Raw genomic sequence first — 9373 nt, 5'->3', positions numbered from 1 at the left:
CCTAAACTTAACTCTAATCCTTTCAGCCTTACCCTATTTCTAACCCTAACAGCCTAAACCTTACTCCTACCCTAGCAGCCTAAACCCAACTCTTATACTAGCAGCCTTACACTAATTCTAACCCTAGATGCATAAACCTAATTCTAACCCTAGCAGCCTAAACTTTACTCTAACCCTGGCAGTCTAAAACTAACTTTAATCTAGCAGTCTTACCCTAAATCTAAACCTATCAGCCTTACTCTAACTCTTAACCCAGCAGCAACCTTACCCTAGCAGCCTAAACCTTACTCTAACCCTAGCAGTCTAAAGCTTTCTTTTACCCTAGCAGTCTAACCCTTACTCAAACCCTAGCAGCCCAACCCTAACTCTAACCCTAGCAGCCTAAACCTTATTCTAGCAGCTTAACAATAATTCAAACCCTAGCAGCCCAAGCCTATCTCTAACCTTAAAAGCCTAAACTTAACTCTAATCCTTGCAGCCTCACCCTATTTATACCCTAGCAGCCTAATCCTAACTATTCCTCAAGCTCTTACCCTAGCAGCCTAGCACTAACTCTAACCCTACATGCCTAAACCTTATTCTAATCCTAGCAGCGTAACCCTAACTCTATCCCTAGCAGACTTACCCTTAATCTAAACCTAACAGCCTAACTCTTAACTCTAAAATCAGCAGCAACCTAACCCTAGCAGCCTAAACTTAACTCTTACCTTAGCAGCCTAAAAGTACTCCAACCCTAACACTACTCTTATCTGTGCATCTTATTCTCACCCTAACTCTCACAGCCTAACCCTAACACTTGCAGGCTTAGTCAAACCTTAGCTCTTACGTTCAGCTGAGCTGGTCCAGGGAGACAAGAGGCTTGCTCCCCTCCATGGCCTGTGCTGTTCTGTCGAGATGGTCGAGGGGAGAAGGGCGGACAGCCGGCGGTCTGCTACCCCCACAGCCTGCTCTTGATTGGCTGATAAAGTCAAAGGGATAAGGGTGGCCTGCCAGCGCTACTCTCTGGAGACGGTCAAGATCTGTCTGACTTTGGAGGAAAACTTTTGCGCAGAAATGAGGATTTTGGCTGTTTTTTGGAAGGGGGGACCTAAGTGAAGAGAGAGCTCTGCACAAACTGTACCCTCTAAAATTGGACAGAACATGTTCCTCCGAGTGAAAGGGGTGACTATAGCGCAGAGAGTTCTGCACAAAACATTTAGACAATGGAACTCTTAACAACCAGAAGATAGAGCTAGTGATGTATTAATGCTTATTATATTAGTGGATGTTTAAATATTAACTTTGCATGAAAGTTATTGTATAGGAATCATTCTTTATTCAAGGAGATATTTTTGCAACACCAGCATAACATTTAGTGCATCCATGTATAGTTTCAATGCAGGCTACCAATTTTTTTTTATATTGTAGATACATGTACTAGAAAAACACTCCAAATTTTATTATCTTCAACAATTTATTTAATAAAATGAAAGAATTAATACTACTTTTTTCTCAGTACAAAAATAAATGAATTTGTTTCTCCCAGTTTAATGTAATGGTCACATACATGGTTAAACTTCTGGAGAATGGAAGGCAATCTTTCTTTCACATCTCTCTCCACTACATCACAAGTTACATCACAATTTCTTTTCACAGCCTCCTTACAAATGTCTGTCAATCCTTCATCCTTTAAAACTGAACTGTTACTCTGTATAGTTTTCTCTGCAGCTTGGGAATGTAATTTATGAGGTAACAAAGGACTACTTGTGTGAGATTGTAATTTTTTCAATTTTTTTCCCAAGATTGTTTTAGCATCATTCACTGCTGGGTCTGAGGAATCAACAGTATTCACTAAATTCACAGTATCTACATCTAGGGATGATTTTGATTGATCATCAGGAATACACCAATAATCATCTGTATCTACATCTAAAGATGTTTTTGATTGGTCACCTGCATCACTAGAATAGTCATCTGTATCTTTGCTTTGTTGCTTGTTGTCTTCATCTGTATACTTGCTGGGATGTACACAATGTTGATTATTTGAATTTTCTGCATTTTTGAGGATGTTGTGCATTTCTTCACTGACCAAAAGCACAGCTGTTCCGTTCTTCTTAAGGACTCTAGAACAAGCACACAAAGAGAAATTAACAAACATTAACATGCATGTACCTCTGAGTCGTGTATTTTTTATGATTATAGTTAAAATAAACCCTGTGAAGTAGCCTTGTTAAATATTTTGTATCTGAATTTGTTTTATATTAACATTTATTTTATGAGCAACATATGATGAGAATTATACATTATTTGTGTAAGAGTACCTGTACATTTCTTGGAGTAAAGAAGCATGAAATGCAGTCGATGACTCTCTGACACTGTACTTCTTTCCAAATGGGGTGTCACAGACTATACCATCCACACTCTCATTAGTTAAAGGCAATGCTGAAAAAAGGGAGGGGGTCTGTTAAATTTTTAATTAAATTTATGCTTTCTTTTATATTGTGTGTGTGTGTGTTAGTGTTTAGAGACTGGTACATGTACATTTTTTTTGGTAGTGGTAATGATATTGCTCCCCCCCTTCAAAAAATTTCCTGAGTTTATTGTGAATTATTTTGAAGACTTTTGGATATTGAGACAAAGTCAAGTTTTTCCAAGACCTTTGAAAACCCTTGTCATCATGTATAATTGCTGAAATAGAAATTCCTTTCTTACCTCTACAATCAGCCTTGATTAACTGTAGTCTGTCATGTACCTCCCCAAAGGCAATATTTTCCTGAGCCAATTTTAATTGATCATCACTGATGTCACAACCTATACAAAAGACTCCCTGAAAATTACACAAAATATACTATACAAGAAGAAAATTACACTGATGGTGAAATATACATTTTGAAATTTATAATTAATTAAGAGATTTTTCCAAAACACTTATGCCCCCCTCCCCCAAATTATTAGAATTTTTCAAATCCAAGGGCCATAACTTTTTCCAAAATGGATCAAACGTTCCCAAAACTAAAATTGACCTAGATATTCTTATCATAAATCTGTATATCAAATTTTAGTTCAATAAGTGCAACCTCTGAGAAGAAAATGAACGGAAAGAGATGGTGGATTTACAGACCGACCAAAGGACAGACAGCAGCAAAGCAATATGCCCTCCCTTCTTCAAAGGGGGCTTAAAATGCATGATCACTCCATAAAAGGTTTGCTGCAAGAATTTTTAAAGAAATTAATTTATTTGTAAAACTGTGGAAAATTGTACATTCCCTGAATGTACAGGGCACATATTGAATAACAGATTCTAATCTTTAACATTATGTAGTATTACTGAGTATTGAGAGGGGTTGGAAAAACAGAAATAGAATGTTGGAATTTTTTACCTCTATGTGTTTTGCTGCCTCAAGAAGAATAGTGGCTTTTCCACACATGGGATCCAAAATTACACTTTGATTCTGAGGAGGGGAAAAACATTATAATTAATATGCTGAATTGAAGATATAACTATGAAAAACAAATATATTCTTTAATAAGGGTAAATTATAACAACAGATGGTCATTTAATATTCATCAAAATAAATGCATGTGCATCATTAATTAATTTTTTAAAAGCATGTTAAAAATACCTTGATTTCCAGCAAATTTGACATGATCCATGTGACGGGTCCCCTTAATCCATGACATTTCACATAATCTCTTTTAGATAATGGAACTCTAAACAACCAGAAGAAGGGGCTAGTCATATATTATATGCTTTATTTAAAATTTGTATATGTTTAAATGTTAACTTTGCATGAAAAGTTATTGTACAGGAATCATTCTTTATTCAAGGAGATATTTTTGCAACATCAGCATAACATTTAGTGCATGCAGGCTGAATGAAATTTATATAAAGGCAGAGAAAAATTATTCTGGTAAATTAATTTTGATAGTATCCTCACAAAACAGTGAAAATCATGATGTGTGTAAATATGTGCAATATATAATACATACCTGGTCAATGGAATGCCAACACTAACATGTACATCATTCACTTGTATGCAAATCTAGTAAAATACAAAAATCAGTTTGAAAATTTTGAACAATTACATGTATAATGAAATGAGAAAATGAACTATCTTTCTGCATTACATTTTATAGTGTGAATGTTAATTTCAATCCAATTTAACATGATTACTTTGCAAACACTGTGTTACTCACTTCAATGTCTGGATCCTTGAAATTTACAATCCATCTCATCAGCTGACTAAGTTTGATTCCAATCTGTTTTGCCAGTAACTGAATGAAAACAATTTTCAAATTACATTATTTTGTTTTTGTATTTGTTCCCCCTCAAACAATGACATTACAGCAAAACTCGCTTAGTACGAACACGGATATTGTGAATTTACCATACATGTTAACTCTACCGATTTAGACGGGAGTCTACCGCTTTTTCACTCAAACTCCCGCCTACCGATTAATTCAGAAATCTACCGCTTTTCTACAAAAGTTTCGTCTAATGTATTTTTGGTTCGCTTGGGTATCCATTTTTGAAGCCACTCTCATAAAATCTCGTTTGATATCGCGTGATTTGACTCGGAGGCATACAAACGCTTTTATTGTACCGATATGTACAAAGATTTCAAGCACGAATTTGACAACGACAACAGCACAAGATTACCAGTGATTTCTTTGGTTACGATAAATTAAGTCAACATCACTGCCATGAAAAAGGAGATACAGCTTTTAAGAATTAGATGAAAACGTTTGACGTCGTCTATAAAAGCACAGGAGCTCCCAATTTTATCGATAAAGTCAAAAGAAATCACTCGATTGACCTTGGCAAGACATGTGGCATATCTCTACTTTCGTTTTCGATCATCGCGGGAAATCTGATTTATATGACGAAAGATAGGAACTTTTTTTAGGCTATATCAGCAAAGATCACTCTTCAAAAGGCTTAGTTAAACAGCCAATCCAAGCAGAATGATGAGCATGAAAATATTTGAATTTGTACAATTTATATCAAACTTAAGGTGTTTCTGTCTTCTTATATACATGTATATTACATGAAATGTATCGATAATCCAAGCGTAAAACAACGCACGCGCAATGCTACCGCTTTTGAGGTCTGAATCTCCCTATTTTTCATCACAATAGGTTAACATGTATGGAATTCACGGATATAGTGAAGTTATCTTGGATCCCCAGCTATATAAATTCCTGATACAGATATGATGAATTACGGATATAGTGAAGTAATTTCATAAGTCCCAGTGACTTCATTATAACCGAGTTTTACTGTATATATGATTCCACAGTATGTTATCCCTAGTTACACAGTGTTACTTTATAGAGAGTTTTCTTAGCCAGTGTAAAATTTTAGCATTTTGTCTCCTCAAAGGTTTGCCAATAATTTTGGCGTAATTTATTTTAAAGGTCACTAAGAAGAGCAATGAATATTTCAGGGATTAAAATTTTTGCAGGCTAATATCAAAACGTCAAAAGAAGCCAAAATGAGCACCCCACTAAAATGACCCACTATACTGTATGTTATTAACATTCACACAGCAATACCTGAGCAGTGACTTTTCTTCCCAGAACACCAGAACATTTACAAGACACTCTGAAGCTGAGTTTCCTCTCCTGCTTGATTTTCTTGCTGGGAGGACCTTCCCCATTTACAGGAATTGCCTCCCTTTGTAAAGTGCTAGATTGTCTGGATTTCAGGTATTCTATTACACTTTTGAGGTCTTCGTTCTTCCAGGAATCTTCATTTAGGATATCTGTCCTCAGATTGTTTTAAAATGTTGCTCTATCAAGATCTGCTTGTAATAAAATTTGAATAAATTCTTATTGAGAATAAACTGAAAAGCAATTCCTTATCTGTTGTCTTTTAATCATATCATAATTTTCCTTTTTTTATTTCTTGTAAATTTTGATATAAATAAGTCTTTGTAATTTAACTTTGAGGAAACTAGTGACTAATTAAGTACCTACATCGGTCTATAATTTTGAAATAAAAGAAAAGTCATAAAAGAGAATTAATTTATAGAAAGATGTACCTTTGTATTTGTTCGAGTCTCCATGCAAGACCAGTGCAAATGCCCTCTCTACAGTCTTCAATTGAAGAATTTTCTCTACTTGGTTCACATTGCCTTCAAAATACACTCTGCCTTCAGATTTGGGAAGCTGTACATAAAATGATACATCTCTTACAAATAAAATCATGAAGGATGTTGATAATAGTTGACATTGTAAACAGTCTTTACAGCTGTGTACTATACAGCGACCCATATACATATATGTATATGTATACATATTGACCTTACTGGATTTTATCTCAACAGGTTGGGACCAATTGCCCAAATGGGATATAATAGTGCGTTTGGGATATAATATCCCAAATGGGCTATAAATTTACAGTGCAAAAATTGAAAAATTTTATTTTGGCTATAAATATCAGACAACACTTAAAAAGGAATAACTTTTGGTTGACAAATTTTCCTGTATGCCCATTGTTTAGGAAATTGATCCCTCAGAAGTTCCTTAACTTCTTGGGGATCAATCTAACAAGTGGTAGCTATAGGGTTTCAGAAAAACTTGCTTACCAAAAGTTATTCCATTTTAAGTGTTTTGATCACAGGTACTTGGGTCGTGGTTTATAAATATTTATAATGTACCTTACTGATATGTAAAAAAAAAAGTATTTTTTTTACATATCAATTAGGTACATAATAAATTTTTATAAACCACGACCCAAGTACCTGTGGTTTTGATGCGGATCGATTTATGATATCTATTACCAAAATAAAAATTTTCATTTTTTGCACTGTAAATTTATAGCCCATTTGGGATATTATATCCCAAACGGACTATTATATCCCATTTTGGGCGATTGGTCCCAACCTGCTCAATAAGTGAATTTTTAATTTTTCAACATAAACAAACGTTTTACAGCCTTTTTATGCTTCTTCTTATACTAGATATCGATAGACATCCTTAAAAAACAATTATTACCAAATAATTACATATATTACCAAATTATTACATAGATTAAACTCTTTGCACACTTCTTGACAAGCAAAAACCTCTGTTCCTCTACCAGCAGTACAAAAGAAGCGCATGATTCTACTTTCACTTTTCAAATAGCTCTTCAGTGTAGGAAACAACAAAAAGTCTAAATTGTATAAATAATGCAGCAAGGCATTGATTTGGCAATTTCTCTCCAAAATTGTAATTAAGAACCATTTTCTTGTACAGTTTGCTCTTATATTCATCAAAGTCATCGTTCCAAGGAAGGTAATAGTAAAATTATTATGAAAATTTTCAATTTAAGGCGAAAAACGTTAATACAATTTTGTGTCTCTATTAGCTACGGATATTTGATAAGGAAATTCTGTCTTAATTCTGCATTTAAGTTTGAAGGAAGTATATGACTAATAACAAATTCAGTAAAAATATTAACAAACATATTTTTATGCTAAAGAATATTGACTGACAAAGCATAAATAGCGACAATGCCCTAAATAAGTATTGTAACTTGCAACGCGGCCGAGCTTGGTATTGGTGATATGTCTTGTATCACCGAGGCGTTACACTCAGGTTCGTTAACCTGTTAACTCAGGTTTTTTTTACCAATACGATTATAATCAAATATATACAAATACTATGGGTTTCTTCTTGATTGGACAACCACTAACTGTGGTCGACGGGTGTCTCCCGCAATGAATTTCACTAGTCCTGCAACTCCACTAGTACTGCTGCATCTTGGCACTTCCCCCACTTCTATTTGTGGTATGCCATCTCTCTCTACAACCAAGTGACTGCCTTATTCAGGTCTTACGTGCTTTGGTATACTGTGAAACACTTAGCTTTTCATCCCCTACAACCGTCTGCCTTATTCAGGTCTTACGACCGTATGTAAGAGAAGAAACAAGCTAATGTTTATCCACTCCGTCAGCAGAGAGGTCCCCTGAGTTCCTGTAATACAGCATGTATTACCTCAGTGCAGCCCTAGTACATAGGCAGTTTCATACAACTTGTATGATCTGAGAATTAATATTTTTTAGTGTTTAAGAATTTATATAAAAATGTAGGTCTAACGTTTATACGAAACTAAACAACAACCATTTCCGTTTCATTACCCTCCCCTCAAGATTATATGCGTCCCGCATATGATTAACTATTTACAATTTATTTACATATGTACAAATTTTTTTATGCCTGACAATTTATGACATCTCCCTAGGCATCTATGAATGCATCTTTACCCAGAGTTTCTCGCACATCACCAGGTGCTGATGCGTAGGCCAAATTGGTGAGTCATCTAATGGCCTGACCTAACTCTGGTATGGACTCAGATGCTCTTTGTCTTCTTTCTTTTAGCTGAACATGATACAAATTTGTTTGGATAGGAGGGGAGAACCTCTCCTCAAGGGATCTCAACAGTGTCTTATAGTGCTGACCAGTATCGCTTGGCAAGTCACCTAACACTGATTGTGCTTGGCCATGCAGTGATACAGCTAAGTAAAGACCCTTCTAATCCTCTGTCCAGCCATTTACAACAGCGCAAGCCTCAAAATGTGATTTGTAGTCAAGCAAGGAACTGGTTCCGCCGTACGTAGCTGGCTTGATTATATGGCCTGTCTTGGCGTTGTCCGTCCCAATTGACTGTCTCTGTGGTTTTGGCGTGTCAAACAGATGGCCTGTCACAACGTCGTCAAACCCAACACGTGGTGTATAGCTTGGTTTGCCTTCGTCTGGAAATCTAACTTTAGGTCGTGCGCCGTACTCGTCAAATGACACATCTCCTGACATACCGGCCAGTTGATTATCAGTTCTGCGTGTCGCATATCCAGACTCTTGGCTTGCCGCATTTGTCTGACCATCGTCGCTGGTTGACATTCTCATATTTTCTAAGAGTTTCTCCATCCGCTCTATAGTTTTTGACACCTTCTTAGATGAATCCATGGTTAACAAAATCCCACCACTGCCACCAAATAATGTAACGTGCAACGCAGCCGAGCTTGGTGTTGGTGATATGTGAGTCTTGTATCACCAAGGCATGTCACTCGTTCGTTAATCTGTTAACTCAGGTTTTTGTTGACCAAATAAAATATATACAAATACAATACAATAAATCAACAGGTTTTTTTTGATTGGACAATCACTTACTGTGGTCGACGGGTGTCTCCCGCAATGAATTTTACTAGTCCTGCCACTCCACTAGTACTGCTGCATCTTGGCACTTCCCCCACCTCTAATTGTTGTATGCCACCTCTCTTTACAACCAAGTGCCTGCCTTATTCAGGTCTTACGTACTGTGAAACACTAAGCAGTTTATCCCCTGCAACCGTCTGCCTTACTCAGGTCTTACGACCGTATGTAAGAGAAGAAACAAACTAAAGTTTAC

The 9373-nt window shown here is 36.0% G+C and overlaps 1 protein-coding gene and 1 pseudogene across 3 annotated transcripts in view; one reads left to right on the top strand and one right to left on the bottom strand.

Moving 5' to 3' along the window:
* Positions 1-1452: 1452 nt before the first annotated feature.
* Positions 1453-7247, bottom strand: LOC134236715 (THUMP domain-containing protein 2-like; annotated as a pseudogene).
* The window catches only part of LOC134236740 (kelch-like protein diablo), a 31002-nt gene continuing 28761 nt past the window's right edge, over positions 7133-9373 (top strand). For 2 of the 3 annotated variants that reach the window (XM_062718926.1, XM_062718924.1), the window contains exon 1: positions 7133-7260. The gene's annotated coding sequence lies outside the window, so the exon portion shown is untranslated. Of the gene's footprint in view, positions 7267-9373 lie in introns of all 3 variants that reach the window. The other variant, XM_062718925.1, reaches the window with a different exon arrangement.

Source organism: Saccostrea cucullata, unplaced genomic scaffold (genome assembly GCF_032062105.1).
Source record: "Saccostrea cucullata isolate Sc308-1 unplaced genomic scaffold, CSIRO_AGI_Scuc_v1 ctg2233, whole genome shotgun sequence".
NCBI classification, from domain to species: Eukaryota; Metazoa; Mollusca; class Bivalvia; order Ostreida; family Ostreidae; genus Saccostrea; species Saccostrea cuccullata.
The sequence above is the reverse complement of the archived record's forward strand: the minus strand, read 5'-3'. Positions and strand labels throughout refer to the sequence as shown.